Raw genomic sequence first — 23,627 nt, forward strand, 5'->3', positions numbered from 1 at the left:
TTTTTCGCGAGAAAATTAATTCGGGTGTGAGAAATAGCGTAAAAACGAGTGTTTTTCAGCTTATTTTTGTAAAATAAGAAAAACGTACTAACTCGTTGTAAAATTCCAAAATACTTTCACGGATTGCTTAAAACATGTCGTATAAGTGTTTTATAAATCTTTTTCGGCTTAACGGATGCTACAATGCTTGTTTTGATATTAACGATTGCGTTTAAGCTTATAGCGTATCGATAAACGAAACCTTTTTCGTTCAAAGAGTTTTAAACGTACTGGGGCCTAAATATCAACATGTTAGCCTCTATAACATATATATGACTCGTATATGACCCCTCAGTATGTATACGGGTCATAATTAGTATCGGTCGGTTACTCGTTTAAGCACTACGAATTAACCGATTTATCGTTTACTTGTTACGTAATGAATATAGTGTACCTCGTTTTGTTTGCTATCGAACTAAGGCCATATTACTAATATTTTAGCTTGCGTAGATCATATATCACTTATAGATGGCACCCTGGGATATCCGGACCATAACCAGACCCGTTTGGTTATTTGTTTGTTCGTTACGCAATAAGCGGTTAAACGTTTATTCGAGTTTGTAAATACTAAGGTGTACTCGGTTTTGCCACGGATGTCACACCGACCGAGGCAGCGGTGGAGTCTATTCCGACCCACAGGATCTTAAGATGATCAAACGGCTCCGGAAGCGAGTCCGAGATCTGGAAATACAACAAGACATCATGCGGCTCCAACAGAGGATCTGAGATCTTGAAGCATCATCAACATGGAAGGAAACGGAACCGGAAACACCCGTCGGGGACGAGTTAACCGGGGATGAGGAGTATCCTACCCATGACGATTCTATGTATCATTCTCCTCCTTGTTTTGATAATTATGAGGAGGAAGAGAACAATGATGGCTATTGGTGGACCACCGCAACCTTGAATGGGGTTGACACTGGTACAAAAATTATTAATGGCGGTGTTACGGTGGATGCCGACTTTGATGCGATGTTTATTCAGGAAGGTTTCTGGTGGGATTCCATGCAAGTCCATAACGAAGATGGTGGCGATGTGGAGGTTACCAGTTGTGATGGGTTGGCTATTGATGGCGTTGAGGTGAATGCTCACTTGGAAACTCCATTAGTGCCAGCAAAAATTGTGGAATGTTTGACTTCTACACAAGATAAGGAAGGTTTGAATATTTTAGATTATTTTATGGGATCTCATTCTAAATTTAACTTGCAAAATAAGGAAGGGAATGTTATGATATTAGCCCTAAATATAACAAGCTTATTAGAATAATATATGAACTTGGAGTTAACAAGAAACAAGGAAATATGAGAATATGAGAATTTTTACTTGATACATTAAATCGATCAAGATACATAGTATTTATAATATCAAAACACTGTTTATAATCACTATTTAGGGGGACAAGATTATATCATTGGTTTGACAAATGAAAAGTGTGCCATACACAAAAAGTGTCGGTGGTTCACAACACTCCCCCTTGGATGACACCTTTTCAAAAAACTTTGGGGTCTTGAAGTACCGCCTCATTAAAAACCTTGCTAAAGTAAAACCCAATGGGAAAAAACTTTAGCTAAGGGAAAAAGAGTGCAGTATATAGCTCCCCCTCAAATTGCAGGTCGTTACATTGTTCGTACATGGCGCATGCCAATATCATGAACATGTTTCCTGAATGTTGCTGTGGGAAGTGATTTTGTGAAAAGATCAGCTGAATTGTTGCTGGACTGGACATATCTCATTTCAACCTGATTGTTTTTAATAAGGTCTCGAGTATACTCAAAGTATCTTGGTGGTATATGCTTTGTTCTGTCACTTTTGATATATCCTTCCTTCATTTGCGAGACACAAGCTGCATTATCTTCATAGATAGGAGTTGGAATTCGATCTTTCTCTAGTCCACAAGAAATCAATATGTGTCGTGACATAGATCTTAACCATACACATTCTCTTGAAGCTTCATGCAATGCAATGACTTCAGCATGATTTGAAGATGTTGCAATGAGTGTTTGTTTCTGAGAACGCCATGAAATCGCAGTTCCTCCATTCTTAAATACGTATCCAGTTTGAGATTTTGCTTTATGGGGATCAGATAAATAACCTGCATCTGCATAACCAACTAACCCTTCTTCTGAATCGTTAGGATAAAATAAACCTAAATCAACAGTTCCTTTTAAATACCGAAAAATATGTTTAATGCCATTCCAATGTCTTTTAGTAGGGGATGAACTGAATCTTGCCAATAAATTAACTGCAAAAGAAATGTCAGGTCTTGTACAGTTAGTAAGATACATAAGTGCTCCAATTACACTGAGGTATGGTACTTCGGGACCAAGAATCTCTTCATTATCTTCGCAAGGACGAAATGGATCATTGTCAACATTGAGTGATCTAACAACTATCGGTGTGCTTAAAGGATTTGCTCTGTCCATATTGAAACGCTTTTAAGAGTTTCTCAGTATAAGTTGACCGATGCACAAGTATCCCATTATGCATATGCTCAATTTGTAAACCAAGACAATATTTGGTTTTTCCAAGATCTTTCATTTCGAATTCTTTCTTTAATTGCTTCATTAATTTCTTTTTGTGTCCCAATTAAATTTAGATCGTCAACATACACAGCTATGATCACATATCCTGATGTTGTCTTCTTGATGAAGACACATGGGCAAATAAGATTATTTGTGTATCCTTTGCTTATCAAATAATCACTTAAACGATTGTACCACATCCTTCCAGATTGTTCCAGTCCATACAAGGATCTTTGTAATTTGATGGAATACATTTCCTTAGGCTTTGAGCTTATTGCATCGGGGAGTTTAAATCCTTCGGGAATTTTCATATAGATGTCACTATCTAGTGATCCATACAAGTAAGCTGTGACAACATCCATAAGGCGCATCTCTAAATTTTTAGAGACTGCTAAGCTGATTAAATATCTAAACGTAATAGCATCCATGACAGGAGAATACGTTTCTTCATAGTCAATTCCTGGCCTCTGAGAAAAACCTTGAGCTACAAGTCTTGCTTTATATCTTGTAATTTCATTTTTCTCATTTCGTTTTCTCACAAAAACTCATTTATATCCTACAGGTTTCATTGACTTTGGTGTAATGACAATAGGTCCAAAAACCTTTCGATTGTTTAGTGAGTTTAATTCAGCTTGCGTAGCATCTTTCCATTTGTTCCAATCTTGTCGATTTTTACAATCATCTACAGATTTTGGTTCAGGGTCATCATTTTCTTCCATGATATCGCTTGCCACAGAATAAGAAAATATATCATCAATATTTTCCATTTCATCTCGATCCCACATTATATGTGATTTACCATAGTTTATTGACAATTCTTTATTGGAATCATTTATTTCTTCCTGAGGAAATGTTATATCATTTATTCTTTCCTGAGGGAAGGTTTTGTCAATCATTCCTTCCTTAGGGTCAGTATCCTTCTCAGAACCCTTTCTTTTTCGAGGATTTTTATCCTTTGAACCGATTGGCCTTCCACGTTTTAAACGTTTTTGAGATTCATGAGGTGCATTATTATGGTTTTGCTTGCTTGGAATCTCAACTCGAGCTGGAGCATTAGCAGCTGGTATATGAGATTTAGTGACCCTGTTTATATCAGTAAATGCATCAGGTAACTGATTTGCAATTTCTTGTAGATGTATTATTTTTTGAACCTCTGTCTCACTTTGTTTTGATCTTGGGTCTAGGTGTAACAATGATGGCATACACCATGATATATCTCTTTCTTGCTTTTTCATTTCTCCCCCTAATGTCGGGAACATTGTCTCGTTAAAATGACAATCAGCAAAACGTGCTGTAAATACATCACCTGTTAAAGGTTCAAGGTATCTTATGATGGAAGATGTTTCATATCTAACATATATTCCCAACCTTCTTTGGGGACCCATTTTTGTGCGTTGTGGTGGTGCAATAGGAACATACACAGCACAACCAAAAATTCTAAGATGAGAGATATTTGGCTCATTTCCAGAAACAAGTTGTGTGGGAGAGTATTTATGATTTGCACTTGGTCTCACGCGGATTAATGATCCAGCATGCATAATTGCATGACCCCAAATAGAAACAGGGAGTTTTGTCCTCATTATTAATGGTCTAGCTATTAGCTGTAGGCGTTTGATCAACGACTCGGCTAAGCCATTTTGTGTGTGTACATGAGCAACAGGGTGTTCTACAACAATCCCCACAGACATGCAATAATCATCAAAAGCATGTGATGTAAATTCTCCCGCATTATCAAGCCTTACTCTTTTAATGGTATAATCCGGAAAATGTGCACGTAATTTGAGCAAGAAATTTTGCAAAAGCAACATTACGAGTCGATAATAAAGAGATATTAGACCATCTGCTGGATGCGTCTATTAAGACCATGAAGTATCTAAATGGTCCACATGGTGGATGAATTGGTCCACATATGTCACCTTGAATTCTTTCAAGAAACATTGGTGTTTCTTTATCGACTTTTAATGGCGAAGGCCTTGTAATTAATTTTCCAAGAGAACAAGATGTACATTGAGGCATTTTATCTATTTTGTGGATCTTTTGACCTTTCAGTGGATGCCCATGTGTATTTTCAATGATCCTTTTCATCATTGTGGATCCTGGATGGCCTAATCTGTCATGCCATAAGTTTATGATACCAGAATCGCAACAATTTTCTTTGACTGCCATATTTGCTTGAGGCACATTTATATATGTATAATGCAAACCAGAATGGAGCATTGGCAATTTTTCCAATATTTGATCTTTGCTTATGATATGCAAATATTTTTCATTACTAACAGTCCTTGACTGAGTATCATATCCATTATGATATATGTTTCTGAAACTCAACAAATTTCTTGTTGATTTTGGGGAAAATAAAGCATTTTCTATTTTGAGCTTTGTACCATTTGGTAATGCTAAATTAGCTTTTCCCACTCCTTCTATCAAGTTTGTAGGACCTGATATTGTATTGATGATCCCTTTTGTTGGTTTCAGTTTATAAAAATATTTTTTAGATCTAAGTATAGTATGTGTGGCTCCACTATCCGCTATACATATATCTTCTTCATTTGTTTGATCTTGTGCTCCGGTGATTTTCATTTTAAATCTTGAAAAATATTAAGAAAAAAAAATAAGTGTATAACGAAGACATATGATATTTTAATAAGAACTTTATTTAATTGAAACACAAGTAGTACATGAAAGAGGAACTACATAATTAAAGATAATGAGAACACATTTAATAATTGCATCTAATTATAGTAGTCAAACAACTTTGTTTCAAAGTTCCACCCCAAAGTCTTCAACGCTCAGCTCAGCATTGATATTATTAAAGTTATCAACATGGTTCACTTCTTTCTCTTTTCCTTTTAGAGAGGCTTGGTACAGTTCACACAGATGTGGAGCTGTGCGACAAGCCTTTGCCCAGTGGTTTGTACTTCCACATCTAAAACATGAAGTGCCATTGTTTTCGGACCTACCAGCTTCATTCCATTTATTTTGGTGGTTGGAATTGGTATTGTGTGGGACATGATAATTATTGGCTCTCTGGTTACGACCACGACCACGACCGTAAGAGTTATTGTTCCATTTGAATGGATGCTTACGATCATTAAAATGCCTTTTGTCAAAATGACCACGTCCACGTCCACGGCCTCGTCCTCGACTTTGTTCCCATTTATGATCAGAATTTTTATGAGAACTTTTGTGAGCAACATGTGCTTCTGGTATTGCTAATGAACCCGTGGGACGAGATTGATGATTTTTCATCAATAATTCATTATTTTTCTCTGCTACAAGGAGTAATGCATTTAGATCAGAGTATCTCCTAAAATTCTGCAAACGATAATGTGTTTGCAAGTTTATATTTGATGCATAAAACGTGGAGAAAGTTTTCTCTAACTTTTCTTCCTCTGTTACGGGATACCCACAAAATTCTAGCTTTGAACAAATTCGGTATAAAGCAGAGGTGTAATCATTTACCCTCTTAAAATCTTGGAACCTAAGACTGTTCCATTCATCTCTAGAAGTAGGAAGTAAAACTTCCCTTAGATGACCGAATCTGCTTTTCAAATCTTCCCATATCATATATGGGTTATCATAATTAAAATACTCATGCTGTAATAATTCATCAATATGTTTATGGATGAAAACATCAGCTCTTGCTTTATCCTGGTCAGAGCAATCATTGTATTCTTGGATTGTGTCTAACACATCCATAGATTTTAAATGTCTTTTGACATTTGTTGTCCAAGACATATAATTTTCTCCAGAAATGTTGAGTGTAGGGAATTCGAGTTTTGCTATATTTGACATTTTGTTGCTAAACATAATAAAGCAAATAATAAGATAAATATTAGAATCCATATATATCAATCAACAATGAGATACAATACATTGGTAGAGCTATAAACATATAAAAGAAAAAGAAAATGCCGAAATCTTCAGATGGGAGATTAAAAATTAGAATGAGAAGTAGTATAAGCATTATAGTGACCAACAGTAAAACCGGGTGAATCATTTTGAGAACTTTATCTTGGATAAATTTAATAAGAAGAATGTTTGTTGTAAATGAAATGGGGTTAATGATTGGTTATTTATAGTGAAAATTTATAACCTTTTTACAACGGTTACATTACCGTTTATAACGGTAACATTACCGTTTGTATGTGTGTGTGTGTATATATATAATATATAATATTAATTATTTTAAAGTAAGATAATAAATAAGATATTAAATACAGTTTATTTTATAAAATATATAATTAGTATGCACAATAATAAGAATAGAATTGTTAGTGTAAATAAATCTAACTTCTAAATGAGATATTAGTGTGCATATATAAATAAAAGTTAGAATAGTTATTAAATTTTAATAACAATGTTTATACACATTATTGCTATTACTTAGTATATTAGTTAGTATATGTATATACATAGATATATATCTAATGTACATAATTAAATAAGTGTTTATGATGCTTATGTAGATACCTTTGTGTCTATTACCTTTCTTGGTTAGGATATAAGCGGCTCGTGCTGATAACGTGTTATGATATTAGCCCTAAATATAACAAGCTTATTAGAATAATATATGAACTTGGAGTTAACAAGAAACAAGGAAATATGAGAATATGAGAATTTTTACTGGATACATTAAATCGATCAAGATACATAGTATTTATAATATCAAAACACTGTTTATAATCACTATTTAGGGGGACAAGATTATATCATTGGTTTGACAAATGAAAAGTGTGCCATACACAAGAAGTGTCGGTGGTTCACAACAGGGAATGAATTCTCCAAAAATATAGATATACTCTATGCAAATAATCATAATTATTCACGTGGAGAATCATTAATTCTAAAAAACCCAAAGGTAGCTCCCATTCAAATTAATAGACAGTTTGAATTTGTTTCTATTAGTGACGCATTAGCCGGCAACTTTAAGTCCATATATGTTGGCCCAAATTATAATTCCTTCGACCCAGGCGTCACATGTTTGGAACCAGGCAACACTACTCATGAAGTTAAGCTTGAGCAGGTCCATTTAACAATGAAAAAGAAATGGTTAAGTGGTCCGTTTGACCCAGGCGGTACAAGTCAAGAGCCGAGCAAAACAACCCGAGAAGTCGAACTTTGTGGCTGGGTAATGTTGATAATATATAAGAAGCGGGTTGACGTTCCTTTTGATCCTGGTGGCTTTGGTCTGGCTACAAAACTCGAGGACGAGTTTTTTCGAAGACGGGGAGTATGATGCAAGATCCGGTCCATTAAGTCGGCCCGGCTCAAATACTTATTTTTATTTATAAATATGATTGTTAGGTCTTTTGTTGAATTAGTTTTTGATTGAATTTTATATTAAAAAGAACATTGTTCTTGAACCTTTGGTTCGTTTTATCGTCTTTGAATAATCATGATTCTCTCGAGTCATTGAATGCTTCCAAAACTGAATCACTTAGGTTGAGGATAGTGGTTTTGGGCCAGCTAGTTGTTTGAATGTGGGCTAAAGATTTCAGCAGATTGGTGACAATTTAACAAACGAAATAACCATTTCATGCATATTAACCCGATTGGCTACCGGGTTGAAAAAGGACCGGGTATGAAGAACGGGTAATCTTTGACATGTTCAAACATTCATTGACAAAAGAAACCGGCTGAATATTTTATTTTTTTATAGTTTATTATATGTTTAAGAGAAATCCAAAGGAAAGTCAAGTTGCGAACTGACACCTTTTATATAATAGTTTATTATATAATTTTGGTTCATTTGTGGAACAAAAAGAACTCTTAAAAAGTCATTAATTCATTATAGCAAATTTGATTATTATTAATGAAATACAAAAATGGTATAAAAAACAAAAAAACAGAAGTTTGCTACTTTGGGTATAAATAGACAATTACTTGAACATATTCTGCTACATTTGTCTTAAAGTTCAAATAAATTTTAATATCAAAAGATTAAAAACAGAGGTGCTAATTATCACTCAACAGAAAATAACTAGCATTTCAATCCATTAAAGAATGAAATTTTTTTAGAAAAATATTAATTTTATAAGCTTGACCACTTTACACAATGAACTCGTTTATTAAAACCCATTATGGCTCACGTAACCGGTTTACAACTCTATTACATACTTATTTATAATTTGTCAACTCTTTCACTCGTTTAGATGCATTAGTCAAATAAGACATATTGTGGTCATACCAATTTAATGTTGATATTTTCTTTATACAAATAAAATACATATATGGTGTTTCGGTTCATCACTATAAGTCCTCAACTCGTCATGATGTCATACCTTAAAACTAGATTTGGATAGAATGTTACTAAAAAGACATAATTCCTTAATCCCATTGAAATTGTTATGAACAATTATTTATTAGTGTGACTCTTCACATGCTTAACCACCATCTATTCATTATCCATGTATTAATGTAAAAGTCCTTATAAATAAAGACATTTTGTATTTGGTTAGATACATCAATAAGAAACAATCTCTTTCTCTTTATCATCTCTATATGTGTATGATCATGTATGGATCTTGCTAATAGGTCGTTGTTTTACAACACGTTATCAGCACGAGCTTGCTCGTTACTCTCTATTCATGAGGTAGCCAATCATAGTTATTTTGGAGAGCCGATGTTTGTGTTTTGTGATCATATAATTCTGCCCCGGTGTAAGGTAAGTTTGACTCATGTGCTCTCTTTTTATTTATTAGGTAGGAACATGTCATACATTATGTATCCATTGCACTGTTTTGTTTTGCTACTATACTACAGAAAGATTATTAACACTGGAAATTAGAAAAAACCATATAATTCAAATAGTATAGAAAGGATGAAATATAGTTTTTTTATTGGAATTTCTAAACAAATTAGTAGCTTAAATATTCGTTGAAGCTAATAAGAATTCCAAACATACCGCGGACGATAGTGCTTCCTTTTTTTTACAAAAAAAAACATGATAAAATGAGGTTTAGGTAAATCATTAGAAAAATTAGTTATGAAGTATAAATTATATTTTCAATAACCTATCAATCAAGACATGATAATTATTTAAAAGGAGTTACTAAATAATTTAATGGACTTGAATCAAGTTTTAAATTGAGTTTTAATGCTAAAGTAATATGGATTACCGTTTCTAATTTTTCCCTATTCTTTAACTTTATTGAATTAATATGGATGATTGTTTCAAAATTCTTTTATTTACCTCAATTTAATGTGAATGATGGGGGTGTATGACGTAGATACATATTATTACACATGTTAAGAACTATATTGAGAATTGAATGGGAAATAGAATGACAATCCACTTTATATTTTTACATCTTTATTTCAAATATGCTTAGCTTAAAAAAAATGATTACAATTTAATAACAATGCAAGCTGTTGTATTAGTTTGTAGTTGGGATCTTTAAAACACTTTTTACATGATCATATGTTATTATAAAATCAAGGAACTTGATAGAGATATTTTTTTATATTTTATAAATAAAATGAAATATTTGTAGTAATGTATACTAGTGTTTGGTTATACGGTTATACCATGATATGGATTTGCATGTAATTGATGGAAAAATCTTATGTCAACAAATTTGTATTATAGCTTGTTTTATATATCAACGTGTTACAATGTTATGTATATGCAATCTAATTTCATGGTATACCTTGTTTTCCATATGTTGTTATATATCCCATTAAATATAATAACATAAAGTAAGTTCTTGAGATTCTTTTTTTTTTTAAAAAGTTTCACGTGTGAGAAAAATTAGTTTTATGAAACTTGGTTTGTTGGTTTGTTTTAAAGGAAATTTTGTTATTATATTACATGTAGAATATGAAACAAATGGATAAATGGATATGAATATGAATTTGATGATTAACTTTATTTAATATGATTTCATGTTTAGCAAAGTGTGATGGTTAAATGAGTTTTTCAATATGTTTCATCATGATGGCTATAGTATTTATCCTTGCTTTAAAAGTAACAAGTTTTGGGAATGAACTACAAATGGATTTTGAGAGAATCATAAACGAAGGAGAGAGTATCGTATATATAAATGCCAAAGTATGATTTCAACACAGAGTACTTCTCATACCTTGATTGATGTTTTCTATACATTGTGATATAACGACTTATTATAACTCGGTGTATTGTGTAATTTTATGCTATACCTTTTATATTGAATATGCTATGTAAGGCCTCGTTACCGGTAGCCCTACTTTCGTGTTGGATTTACTCATAAACGCAGTTCTAAATATCAGAGTTAATTAAAACATTCGTGGAATATAAAAGCTTTCATAAAACATTTCATAACAAAACACATCTTGTCTTAAAACATCATCTTGTCTTTCAAAATAAACAAAACATTAAACTTAAACGTCTTGAGTCTTCCAATGCCAGCCTCTTATTCAGTGCCACGTGTCTCCTCAAGCGAGCTGCCTCATCCTACTCACCTGCGTGCATACTAAAAGTCAGCTACGCTGAGTGAGTTCTAGTTAATCATACATTATACAAAACACATAAACTTATATAATTTCAATCATACTTTCATACTTTCATACTTTCTTTTGTACTAACTTACTTTCATATCTTACGTTATAAAGAGCATGACGCCCTACATTCCTCGAGTATTATTAGGGCTCGGTACCCTCCTTCCTCGAGTATTATTAGGGCTCGGTACCCTCCTTCCTCGAGTATTATTAGGGCTCGGTACCCTCTTTCCTCGAATATTAGTAGGGTTCGGTTCCCTAGTTCTCGAATATTAGTAGGGTTCGATTCCCTCTTCGTTACCATACAACCATACATCATACCTCGAGTATTATTAGGGCTCGGTACCCTTTTCGTAACCATACAACCATCCTTTCCTTCTTTTATTAACTTTATCACGTTCATACACATAAGCATACATATCTTACTTACCTTATACATAGCGTTACAACCTGACAGTACGTGCAATATCCGAAGATCGTTCACGTACCATCAAGCAATCATTCATACATTTCACATTATTCACATAAGGCATACACTTATCTCTTAGGATAAGCGTATTAACAAACATATTGAGTATGCACACAGCCCCGAAAACATAACACATAAATGGGGCTAGAAACTCACCTGAATACTGTTACGCTCCCCGTTAATCGTTATTCCCTTCTTGAGCTGTGCACGGCTAACTGTATAATATTTACATGTATCAATTAACTACTACTACTCATGTTGTATTTCTATCTTTATATAACCCGCAACAAACGGGGGGTCCGGGGGCAGCGCCCCTGGCAGCGGGGTCTAGGGGCGGCAGCCCCTAGCAGGGTCCAAGGGGCAGAGCCCCTGGCTTAACACATTTTTCATTAGGTTTTTCATTTATTTTCTAATTTGCTAACTCAAGCGAACTTATCATTAAGCGAACTTAACAATAAGCGAACTTAACATTAAGCGAACTTACTGTAAGAGAACTTAGTGTTAAGCGAACTTAACATTAAGCGAACTTAACAATAAGCGAACTTAACATTAAGCGAACTTAACATTAAGCGAACTTAACACCAGGCGAAGTTAACTTGGCGAAATTACACCTTAAGCGAACTTATGCCAGGCGAAGTTGTCAAGGGCGAACTTATGCCAGGCGAAGTTAACTTGGCGAAGTTACACCTTAAGCGAACTTATGCCAGGCGAAGTTGTCCAGTTAGGCGAACTTGCTTGCAAGCGAACTTGCTTGCAGGCGAAGTTCGCTTGTAGGCGAAGTTGTGCAGCAGCCCCGCTGTTCATCCTTAATCCCTAAAATCATCATCGTTTTAACGTGAAACACTTGGATACGATATTTAACCAACTCGCGATCAATCCTATGTCATTTTTGGATATGGTTTGACCCGAAAACACGTAAAGTTTGGACCTTTAAGTTCAAAAACGTTCAATACTAGTGTTAAGGGTTCATTAACCGAACCGTTTCCATTTTCGGGTTCATTACACTCGTATTTATCATCAAGTTTACAACTTTATGTTTCGTTTATACCCGATACACTCTCGTTCTAAGTTTCAATGCTAAACGTTTATAAAAACGTAAACTTTAAGATCAAAAAGTACCTTTTCGTGTTTGTTTGGCTTAGTCACGGACCATAGATCTTATGTTTATCTTGCGAAATGAAGGATCTATCAAGAATCTCGTTTACTTGGCCTTGGATCTCACTCTCGCTCTCGGCCGTATATAGGTGTAAGTGTATGTGTGTGTTTTTGAGTGTTTAGAGATTAAGATGGAATGAAATGAGGTTTAGGGTTTTATGGTGGTTTAGGGGATATTTATATCCTTTAAAGCCTATGGACCTAAGGCCCATTCTCATTTAACCCATCTTAATTAATCTAAGTCCATGATCCGTTCTTTACTCGATATTAATTTAATTAATAACGCGAAATCACTAAACGTAACTTTCTTTATTTAACATTATAATATTTAGGATGTTACATGCTATAATTTACTTGTGTAGAGTATTAAGTAGAGTAACTAAAAGCTTAAAGTTGTTAATCACATAAATGATATACGATTTGATAATAGCAAAACATTTACTACTTTTTGGAATAAAGTAATGTAAAGAAATAACACCCCATGTGTCGTACTCCTTATATATCATTATAAAGTTACACATAAAACTGAAAGAATTTGCAATAAAAATAAATGACCATGATTCTATCACAATGCTTTTCAATTGATGTTGTGTGATGAGAAGATTATTTATGTGAAAAACATTATTGTTAAATGAGAAACAAAAACATTTGAAATAACCACAACATGAAAGTCGTGTGGTTGTTATCCATTCAGTGAAGTGAATAAGATGATGAGATTATTTGAAGTTAATGATGCTCATGATAATGATGAGACTAGTAATGGTAATAATGTGATGATTATACTATGATAGTTATAAAGGTCATGATTATGGTAAATGAGAAAATCCTAATGACCATCGCGTTGATAATGATATCAACCATGTTAATTGTAAAATTGACCACAAGAAGTGGCACACCAAGGGATACGAGAATAAAATCAGGAAACGTGTTTTAACGTGAATGTTTGAAATAATAATACAGTATTCCCTCGTATTATTTGTTGTGTATTAAACAAATACGAGTGAAACTCAAGCATATATGATCATAAGCCGGAAATTTTTGGATCATGATTGTTTAATATATTGGCTTGACCGGTTGGACCATTCCGAGTCATTAATGATGTGAAAATATTGAAGAACCAGAAGATTCTTCATGGTAATTAAACATACAATGTTTGCTCTCAACATAACTTAATTATTACGTAACTAATTTGGGTGTAAATCTCTAATAAACTATGGAAATGACAAATGGATACGTGTATCCTGACATGATGCCATTTAGTGTTTTAAAATCGATGCATCGTCTAAATGGTTATCAAATTCGCAACCTGAAGTTTGCATGACTTGTGACTTAGCTGATAGCAAGCACATTATTCTAGACTATTTTGATAAATGCGGTGATCTTAATTCCCGTTTTAGTAATGGTTATTAGAATAAGTGTTAATTTACATGTGACGAATATTGTTACAAAAATTGTTTTTGCCGAAGACGATGAACAAACGTCTACGATTGATTGAAAATCCAATAATCATGAGAGCATAAGTTCATATTTGTATGTTGGAACATGTGTTTTTACACGATACAATATTAATTCACATCAAGCCAATAAGTTATAATACTCCTCCCCTTTACAATTAGTTTCGGTATGGAACCAAATACATCCCATATATAGTTGTTTGAAAGTGCGGTATATATTGCAAATATTCCATTATAATGCACAAATATGGGACCTCAAAGAAGGTTGGGATTATATGTTACATAGACATGAATAAACATTGATCAGTAATTTCTTATAGCCATTAAAGGCGAGATTCACTTAATAACTCAAATGATTGATGTTTTATTTCAAACAAATCAATATTCCCAACATGAGGGGGAGATAAAAGGCAGTTGGAGAATGAAAAATAAAAAGATTGGAATGGATTATCATTATGTTATATTGATCCTCAAACTAAAAAGTGTGAACCGAAAGTTCCAATGATAATTCATTCAAAAAGGTATACGAGTCAATTACTTGACGCATTCACTAACCTAAATAAAGTTACTAGCCAAGTCATATATATACCAACTGCTAGTGCTCCAATTAAGATTAGAGTCCAAGAAGGACAACCATACACCGGTAATGAGTGTACGGCACGCCTGAAGCGTGTTAGACTATTCGGTTTTTCAAGAATAAAAATCCTCGAAAATGGAGCAAGTAATGAAAATGGTCAAATCGAGGTATAATGAAAGATTCTCTGTAAGAGACGATAGACATGATGGTTCTAGAAGAGAACCTCAGGTACCTGAAAATAAAAGAGATCTAAAAAAACTATATCATGTCTAGATATATATGGAATCGAAAAAATCGACGTCGTTGATAATTTTGTATAGCGTTTGAAATAATGAAAACGTTGAGAATCAAGAACTAAGTTCGGCCGATAAATGAAATGTTAAAATGATTGGCCAAAATGAACAGATGCAAATAATGCAAAACTGAATTCTCTCATGAATCTGCTAGTTTTTGGACAAGTGGTCCATACAACTAATTGTTGTAATATATATTAGATATAAAAGAGTCTTTTCTGCGAAAGCGTGATAAGAAAAACAAAATTATGCAAGGTAAGGCATAATTAATGGCACAACGATGAGGATATATATTCTCTAGTGGTGGATGCAATACAATTTAATCTGGTAACACAAGAGAGAAATGACATGCATTAGATAAATATTATGATAATGAAATTAATCCTTGAAGGATTTAAATTGCCAAAATCATATATAATAAGTTCTCGAGAACGATATGACTGTATTATATAAATTTGGATTCAAGTACATTTTATTCTTGTATACATTGATGAATGGAATATATATGGAACTCCTGGTGAGTTTCCTAACACGATTTATTGGTTAAAGTAAGCATCTTAATGATGTAATTCCTATGCATTAATAGGCATATGGTGATATTAAATAGACTATGTACAAGAATGGTACAATATAGAATGAAATTAAAATAATTCTTGATAACATCTTTAAATATGACAAAGAAAAGAATGTGCTAACCAAATGAAGTTTATGTGCCAAACTCTTGAAGAGTAAATTTGTATACATGATTGGTTAACATGGAAGGAAGTCCATGATGGACTGCAAAACCTTTTGAGTCATATATTGTATGCATGATTGGTTAACATCAAAGGAAGTTCATGACAAATTATACGTGTATGAAGCATTTAAGCTAAAAGCTCAAGAAATATATTATATGAAATTAGCAAGTTCTATACGTGAACTATAAAAGCCGAGTCAGAAATGATATAATCAACTCGGTGACTATCTTTTGGAAAAGAGATATGAATATAATATATTTGATTCATGTATGGAATATTTTAATATTAAATCAATAATATAATGTTGATGATTGCATTTTACCTTATAAAGAGATGGTACGCGTGTAGAGCATTTCTATAATGATATTTTTATAAATCAAACTTCATATATAAAATGTTGGAGCATTTTAATATGAATGAAATACTATAGTTTATTGCAATTGGTGCAATATTTCTTGCTAGTTATACATAACTAGATATATTATTTATTTATATTTATTGATAAGATATAACTTGTTTCAAATGAAGAGGCTTCAAAATGAGCTAAACATAAATATTTTGATAAATTCAAGGTATGAAATATATGAGTTTATATTTCCTAACCCGTAAAAAAAGGTTTGGTTAGTTATGTCGATGCAGGGAATGTAATACAGCAAAGTCATAGATGTTGTGATACTTATTTACAAGATGAGGCACTACAAGTCACTTATTTACAAGATGATGTACTGTTAGTCATATACGAAGATTTCTAAGTGTAAACTACAAGATCAAGCGACGGATTGTTAACTATAAAAGTCTCAAACAAACTTTCCAAGAAGATCAAAACTCATAACTTACGAATGTATAAATGAGGGGGAGTATCCAAATAAGGAAGTGTACATTATATGATCAAGCGGTGGACTGTTAGTTACAAAAGTCGTAAACAAACTTTCTTAGAATATTGGAACTCGTCACTTAAAGGATGTATAAATGAGGGGGAGTATTATACGCGTTGCACTCTTTTCCCCTTAGCTATGGTTTTGTCCTAATGGGTTTTCCTAGCAAGGTTTTTAATGAGGCAACATTACCAAGCGTATTCCATTATGTGGATAGTCAATAGGGAGTGTTATGAACAATTACTTATTAGTGTGACTCTCCACATGCTTAACCACCATTTATTCATTATCCATGTATTAATGTAAAAGTACTTATAAATAAAAGCATCTTGTATTTGGTTAGATACATCAATAAGAAACAATCTCTTTCTCTTTATCATCTCTATATGTGTATGATCATGTATGGATCTTGCTAATAGGTCGTTGTTTTACAACAAAAATATTGTTATCCTACTTTTCAAGAGGTGTTATTCGGGCAAGTTTGTTGGATTTATGAAAATTTTTATATAAATGATTTTTTTTGTCAACAACAAGATTTGAACTCTTACTACTTGAAAAGACAAATTATTGTCCAACATTTTAACTTAATTAATCATATGATATTACACCATAATATCGAATCATGAGTGAAAAAGGTATGAGATAAAATAATGATTACGAAGCCCCGATTTTTTACTGGGGGCATTGGGAATGCCAACAGTTTATTTAATCGATACAAATTGTGAGCCGGTCTCGCAGATAGTTTCAAGTATCCCAAACAAGGTTTAATAATCATGGTTATAGGTTAATACTAACAAGCAATATTTGTAAACAGATTATGTAATTACAAAAACATAAAATATCAACTTTGATTTCTTAATCGGTTTATTCGAGTAAGCTATCTAAAATTTATTCAAAACTTGAGTAATTACGGCCTCACAGGCCGGATGGTAAAACCCACCACGAACTTTGAAAATTTTACATTAGCTAAACACAATGACGCCATGAAACCGAAAATCGTGCCATAGACAAGAATCCAACACGACACGAGTTAACAGTAGACACAAGCCGTTTAGCTCGCAACTATTTATTTTATTATGTATTGGATCTTCTAAAGTTACAATACTATAGTAAAAATATAAGTATATTTAAAATAATTACGTTTAAATAGAAACATGATTGATATTTTTCTTTTATCTATTAAGTTGACTTCAAAACCTTTTTAGGATGAGCCCATCATGTTACATGCACACGATAGTTTAGCCTAACTTTTTAAAGGATTCAATGACCACAAAAGAGTATACACTTCGACCAAACTCAAATCTCTACATTTTGTATTGCAATTTGTTGGTACATAATGTCAGTAGTTCAGTATCTAGTGTTTTGTATGTGTCTGTAATCGTGTTAGATTGTTTGTTTTGGTTTTGGATATTATGTCACACAAGTTCGCCTGGGATGTAGGCGAACTTGTAGACAAGCGAAGTTGTGACAACTTCGCTTAGTCTGTTTGGCGAAGTTGTCGAGGATTATATATCCTCACTTCGGCTTGGTTTTGGTTAAGTTTTTCCAGAACGTGTAAGTGATTTTGAGATCACATGTTGAAGTGTTGCAATACAAACGTGTTTATTAGTATTGTAACGTGTGTTTGCTTATCGGTTCAACGTTTTATATATCTTACGCTCGTATCGTATTACGTGGGGATTCCGCACTCTCGTGTTACGAGATACTCCTGTGTGGATCCGGCTGGGAACCTAAAATTGGTATCAGAGCATTTGCTCGTGATTGTGTGGTTCGGGATTATCACACGGGTGTTAAGATTGTTCCGTTCGACTATTCGCGAAACGAGTTTACGTTGAAATACCTCGTTTTTGTGTCTTACCCATCTCCCACCATCAAATATAACCCATTACACCTTTGCATACCTCGCAATACGTCCAATTAAAACCTGCAAAAACCTTGTGTTCATCAGGCGAAGTTGCCGTCACTGTTCGTAGGGTTTAAGCGAAGTTATAGATCAAGCGAAGTTAAGATCAAGCGAAGTTGAGTATAGTGAAGTTAGGAAGCAGCGAAGATAAGGGTCAAGCGAAGTTAAGTAGCGAAGTTGAATTTAGGCGAAGTTAAGTTCACGCGAAGATATATTAACTTCGCCATCTGATTACTGTTTAAAAAATTTAAATATTTTGTTTATTTCGAGTCGTGTTTCTTTCAACTATGACTTCAATAAACATTACAGAACTGGTAAAAATGAAGGTTGAAGCCGGTTCAGCAACCAAAGCTCCAAAAATGCTTAAGGGTACCGATTTCGTTTCATGGAAAGATCGGTTTGAATAGTATGTGAAGTATCAAGATGCTAAGATGTGGGTTTGCATTCAAGACGGATACATTCCACCAACATCCTTGTTTGAAGGTCGTGAACAGATTAAGAAGTACAATAAGATGGAAGAGGAGGAAAAGAAAATGTATGAGGCAAAAAGTAAAGCTCATGCAACAATAACAATGGCTCTTCCATAAGAGATTCTTCATACCTTCAAGAAGTACAAAACTGCTAGAGAGCTATGGGAAGCACTAGAAAATCGATATGAAGGTAATGTGGGGATACGTGCTTCCAAAACAAAGCTACTAAAAACCCAATTCTCTGTATTCAAGTATTTGAAAAATGAATCACTTGACGATATCATCACAAGATATTATCACCTGATGACCGAACTTAGTAATTACTCCATTGAATACAAAGAAGAAGAGATAGTAGAGAAACTTCTTGATGCTCTTCCACCGAAATGGGAAATGTATACGGTTTTGATGAGAGAGGATAAAGAATTTGCCAATATTGATTTGGAAACAGCAGTCAATAAGTTACGAAATTTTGAACTTAACATGGTTCGGAAGGAGACACCAACTGATCAAGTCCAGGATCCGGGAATGTATGGTGCGAAAGTCACTCCAAGTTCAAGTTCAAAATCAGAATCCTCTGCCTACTACTCAAAGGGAGAATCAAACTCAAACTCAACTCGAGATGGTCATGTGACTCTCAATATGGATGGCGACATATGTTTCGTAGCTGGAGGTAGTAATCCTTCAAAACCTCAAGCCACAACTGGTAATTTCTCGTCAAATGTTCCGAGCTACAACTACTCTCAGATGCCCATGAGTGTTAAATCAGCTGAACAACAGTTTTCTCTCTATGCATCCTTCATTGCATCTTATGAAAACTACATCAAAGGTAAAATAGTCGACCCTGCAACGTTGGATGAAGACTATGATCAGATCGATGCTGATGATTTGGAAGAGATGGACCTGCAGTGGCAGATGGCTATGATAGTAAGAAGGGTAAAGAGATTCATGAAGAAAACGGGTAGAAAGTTCGTTGGGGAAAGACTAGGGTTTGATAAATCAAAGGTTCGATGTTACAACTGTCAACAAAATGGTCACTTTGCTAAGGAATGTACAAATGAGAGAGTCGAACGAAGTCAGAACAGGCCTGCACAACAGAATGGGGGAGGTAGTGAGAAGAGGGCTATGGTTTCTAGACATAATGGTGGCTACAACTGGAATATACAAGTTGAGGAAGTGTTCGAACAGGCGAATTTGGTAAACATCGAAACTGGAGGAAGTGAGAGGGAGACGGGAGAAAATCAAGCATATATGGCAGAAGTGAACGATCAGCTCTCTGAGGTAAGTTCTGAACTTCATTGTATACAATGTGAAAATCTGTCTGAACAATTGAAAACAGTAACTGATCAGTTTGTTAGCTTGGACGCACAATTTAAAACGTTAAAAGAAGATCATCACTACACTAAAACTAGAGAAAACAGTTACTCGGTAAAGATAAAAGCTAGTGAAAAGGATATTAGAAGTCTTAAAGCCAGTCTAGCTGAAAAAATACAAATAATTGATCTAAGTTATGAAGTGTTAGAAGAAAAAACCAAACTAATTGCTGAAAAGGATAAACAGTTAGCTGATTACCAGGTAAAAGTGGTGGAACTAAACAGAAAAATTGAACAATATAGAAATTCATCAGCAAATGCTAGATCACATCATAAGTGTTCAACGTTCCCCAGTTAACAAAGGAGGAATTGGATTTTCTGAAGTTCCGCCACCGTATAACAATAACTATACCTATAATCCTAGTAATCAGCAATCTGTGAGTGTTGAGATTAGTCAGACAGTTCCAGTCAAAATTTCGACTAAAGAACCTGAAGTTGATAAGAGCGAAACGAGTAAGCCAATTTCTAATGTTAAAATTTCTGTTCCTAGCTCTGTCTCATCAAATTCGGACAAGTCATCCGAATCGGGTGAGATAAAAGAAGAGGTAGTGTTACTAAAACGTGGAGAGGAATATAAGCCTGATGAAAAGAATTCTTCCCTAAATCCGTTTTCCCACCATATGTTAGACAAACGGGTAGTAATGCAACCTCGACATCTGCAACAACTGTTGAGACGAAAGTTGAAAACAGAAGTTGTTTCAGATGCAATCAAGTAGGACACCTTATTGCTTATTTTCCTCTAAACCAGAGAAAATTTAGAGGTATGAGGCCTCCGAAAACTGAGAATAAAACGAATAGTAATTATTATACTGTTAAGAATGAGAACTCACCAAATTTCAGACAATAGACTAATCCAAGATTTCAAAGAAATCGGTCTCATTTTTCCCCAGTTAACTACCAAACCAACAATTATAATTCAGTTAATTCACTAAGGTTTGGATGACCTCATAGTCAATCCTCGAGAAGGTTTCCTTTCAGAACTTACAGAAATCATCCTCAAACTGACTTTGGGCAACCAAAGTACTGGATGTCGGTCAACAGATTTAATCGACCCAAGACCAGTAGGTCTTGGGTCCCCAGATTTTAATCTTTTTCTTTAATTGTGCAGGAACAGTCGAACAGAGCTGTAAACAATCTGTGGGTTGTTGACAGTGGCTGTTCCCGACACATGACTGGTAACAAGAATTTGTTACGTGACTGGAAATCTGTTCAAGGAGGAAGGGTTAGTTTCGCTGGAGAAAGTGGAGGTAGAATCAGTGGAATAGGAACGGTAACAAATGGAAAAATGAAGTTAGAGAAGGTGAATTTTGTAGAAGAGTTGAAGCATAACCTGTTGAGTGTGTCTCAGATTTGTGACAAAGAATACACAGTGCATTTTACTAAAAACGAGGCAATCGTCCTTTATCCTGGTTTTAAGATACCAGAGGCATGGGTGGTGATGAGAGCTCCAAGAGAAAAGAACACGTATGTAATGGATATGAGGTCAACTGAGATGACAACCGAAGAATCATGTCTTCTGTCAAAGGCAACTGAGTTTGAGTCAGAGTTATGGCATCAAAGAATGGGGCATATACGTCTTCGCAAAATGAATTACATTGTCAAGAATGGGCTGGTACTTGGTGTTCCCTTGAAGAATTTTAACTTTGAAGATCAATGCTTGTCGTGCAAGAAGAGAAAGAAACACAAGAAACCTCATCACTCCAAGAAGGTTAACTCAATTGTCAGTACCCTAGACCTACTTCACATGGATCTCTTTGGTCCCATGAATGTAAAGAGTCTAGGTGGAACATCATACTGCTTGGTAGTAACCCATGATTACTCTCGATACTCTTGGGTATACTTTCTGAAGGCAAAAGATGAGACAGTTCAGTTGGTAATTAACTTGATTACCAAGGTTGAAAATATTGTTGGGAGAAAGGTTAAGTACATCAGGAGTGATAATGGTACAGAATTCAAGAACTACCAGATGGAGATGTTCTGCTTACAGAAAAGGATAGATCATCAGTACAGCGCCCCGTATACTCCGCAACAAAATGGGGTAGCTGAGAGGAAGAATAGAACGCTAATCGAAGGAGCCAGAACCATGCTGGCAGATGCTAAACTTCCCGTGGTGTTCTGGGCTGAAGCTGTTGCCACAGCCTGTTATATCCTTCATCGTGTTTTAACTGTTAAAAGATTAAATAAAACTTGTTATGAACTTATGCATGGTAGAAAGCCAAACTTGAATGGTCTCTAACCTTTCGGGTCCCCATGTACGATATTAAAGACAAACTCAAAATTTGGTGAGAAAGTCGACGAAGGTATTTTAGTCGGATATGTTGTTGGGACACCCAACAGAAGAGTCTTTAATTTATCGAACAGCAAGGTTGAGGTGGTATGTAACACTGATATTACGAGTTACAAATCACCAAAGCCTAGCATGGGACCCGCTGAAGCTTTCGACTATGATAAACTGTTCAAATCTTTTAATATGCCTTACTTGGATTTTGCAGAAATTGATGAGAAAATTGCTTCACAGATTCTGTATGACGAGGAGGAAAATATTGTGCCACGTCCGCAATACGATGAAAGTCAACCTTCCTCGTCAAGTGCCGTTGATACTCCTGCTGCCTCTACTGAAGAAGAATTCTTCAATCCATTTCACTCTCAACAGCAATCACCCACTGATGAACTCTCTTCGAATTTAGAAAACAATCTGGAAGTCGGTCCGGTTCAGACTACTGGAATTCACAAAAATCACCCTTTGGAGAACGTGATAGGTAATCTATCTGATGGTGTTCAAACAAGAAGAAGTTTGGATGAACACACATTTGTTTGCGCAAGCATTAAAGACACGGGTATCATAAATGAATGTTTGTACACCTGCTTCATTAGCCAGATTGAACCAAAGAATTATCAAATGGCTCTAAAGGATAGCTCGTGGGTCGAAGCCATGCAAGAAGAGTTAGCACAGTTGAGAAGATGGAAGTATGGAAATTAGTTGAAAAACCAAAGAATGTAAATGCTATTGGTACAAAGTGGGTCTTTAAATGTAAGAGAGATGAGAAAGGAATAATCATACGGAACAAGGCAAGGCTGGTAGTAAAAGGGTTTAATCAGCAAGAAGGAATCGACTACAATGAAGTGTTTGCTCCTGTGGCAAGATTGGAGGCAATTCGACTATTTTTGGCATTTGCTGCACACAAAGAGATGAAGGTGTTCCAGTTAGATGTAAAAAGTGCCTTTCTTAATGGTAAAGTCGATGAGGTGGTGTACGTTGAACAACCTCCAGGTTTCCCTGACCCA

The 23,627-nt window shown here is 34.6% G+C and overlaps 1 pseudogene; it reads left to right on the forward strand.

Annotated features, from left to right (window-relative positions):
* The first annotated feature begins 864 nt into the window (after positions 1 to 864).
* Positions 865 to 23,627, forward strand: part of LOC143540515 (uncharacterized) — a 42,848-nt pseudogene continuing 20,085 nt past the window's right edge.

Source organism: Bidens hawaiensis, unplaced genomic scaffold (assembly GCF_021521415.1).
Source record: "Bidens hawaiensis isolate Kalapana, Puna unplaced genomic scaffold, B.hawaiensis_p1.1 tig00012269_1, whole genome shotgun sequence".
NCBI classification, from domain to species: domain Eukaryota; kingdom Viridiplantae; phylum Streptophyta; class Magnoliopsida; order Asterales; family Asteraceae; genus Bidens; species Bidens hawaiensis.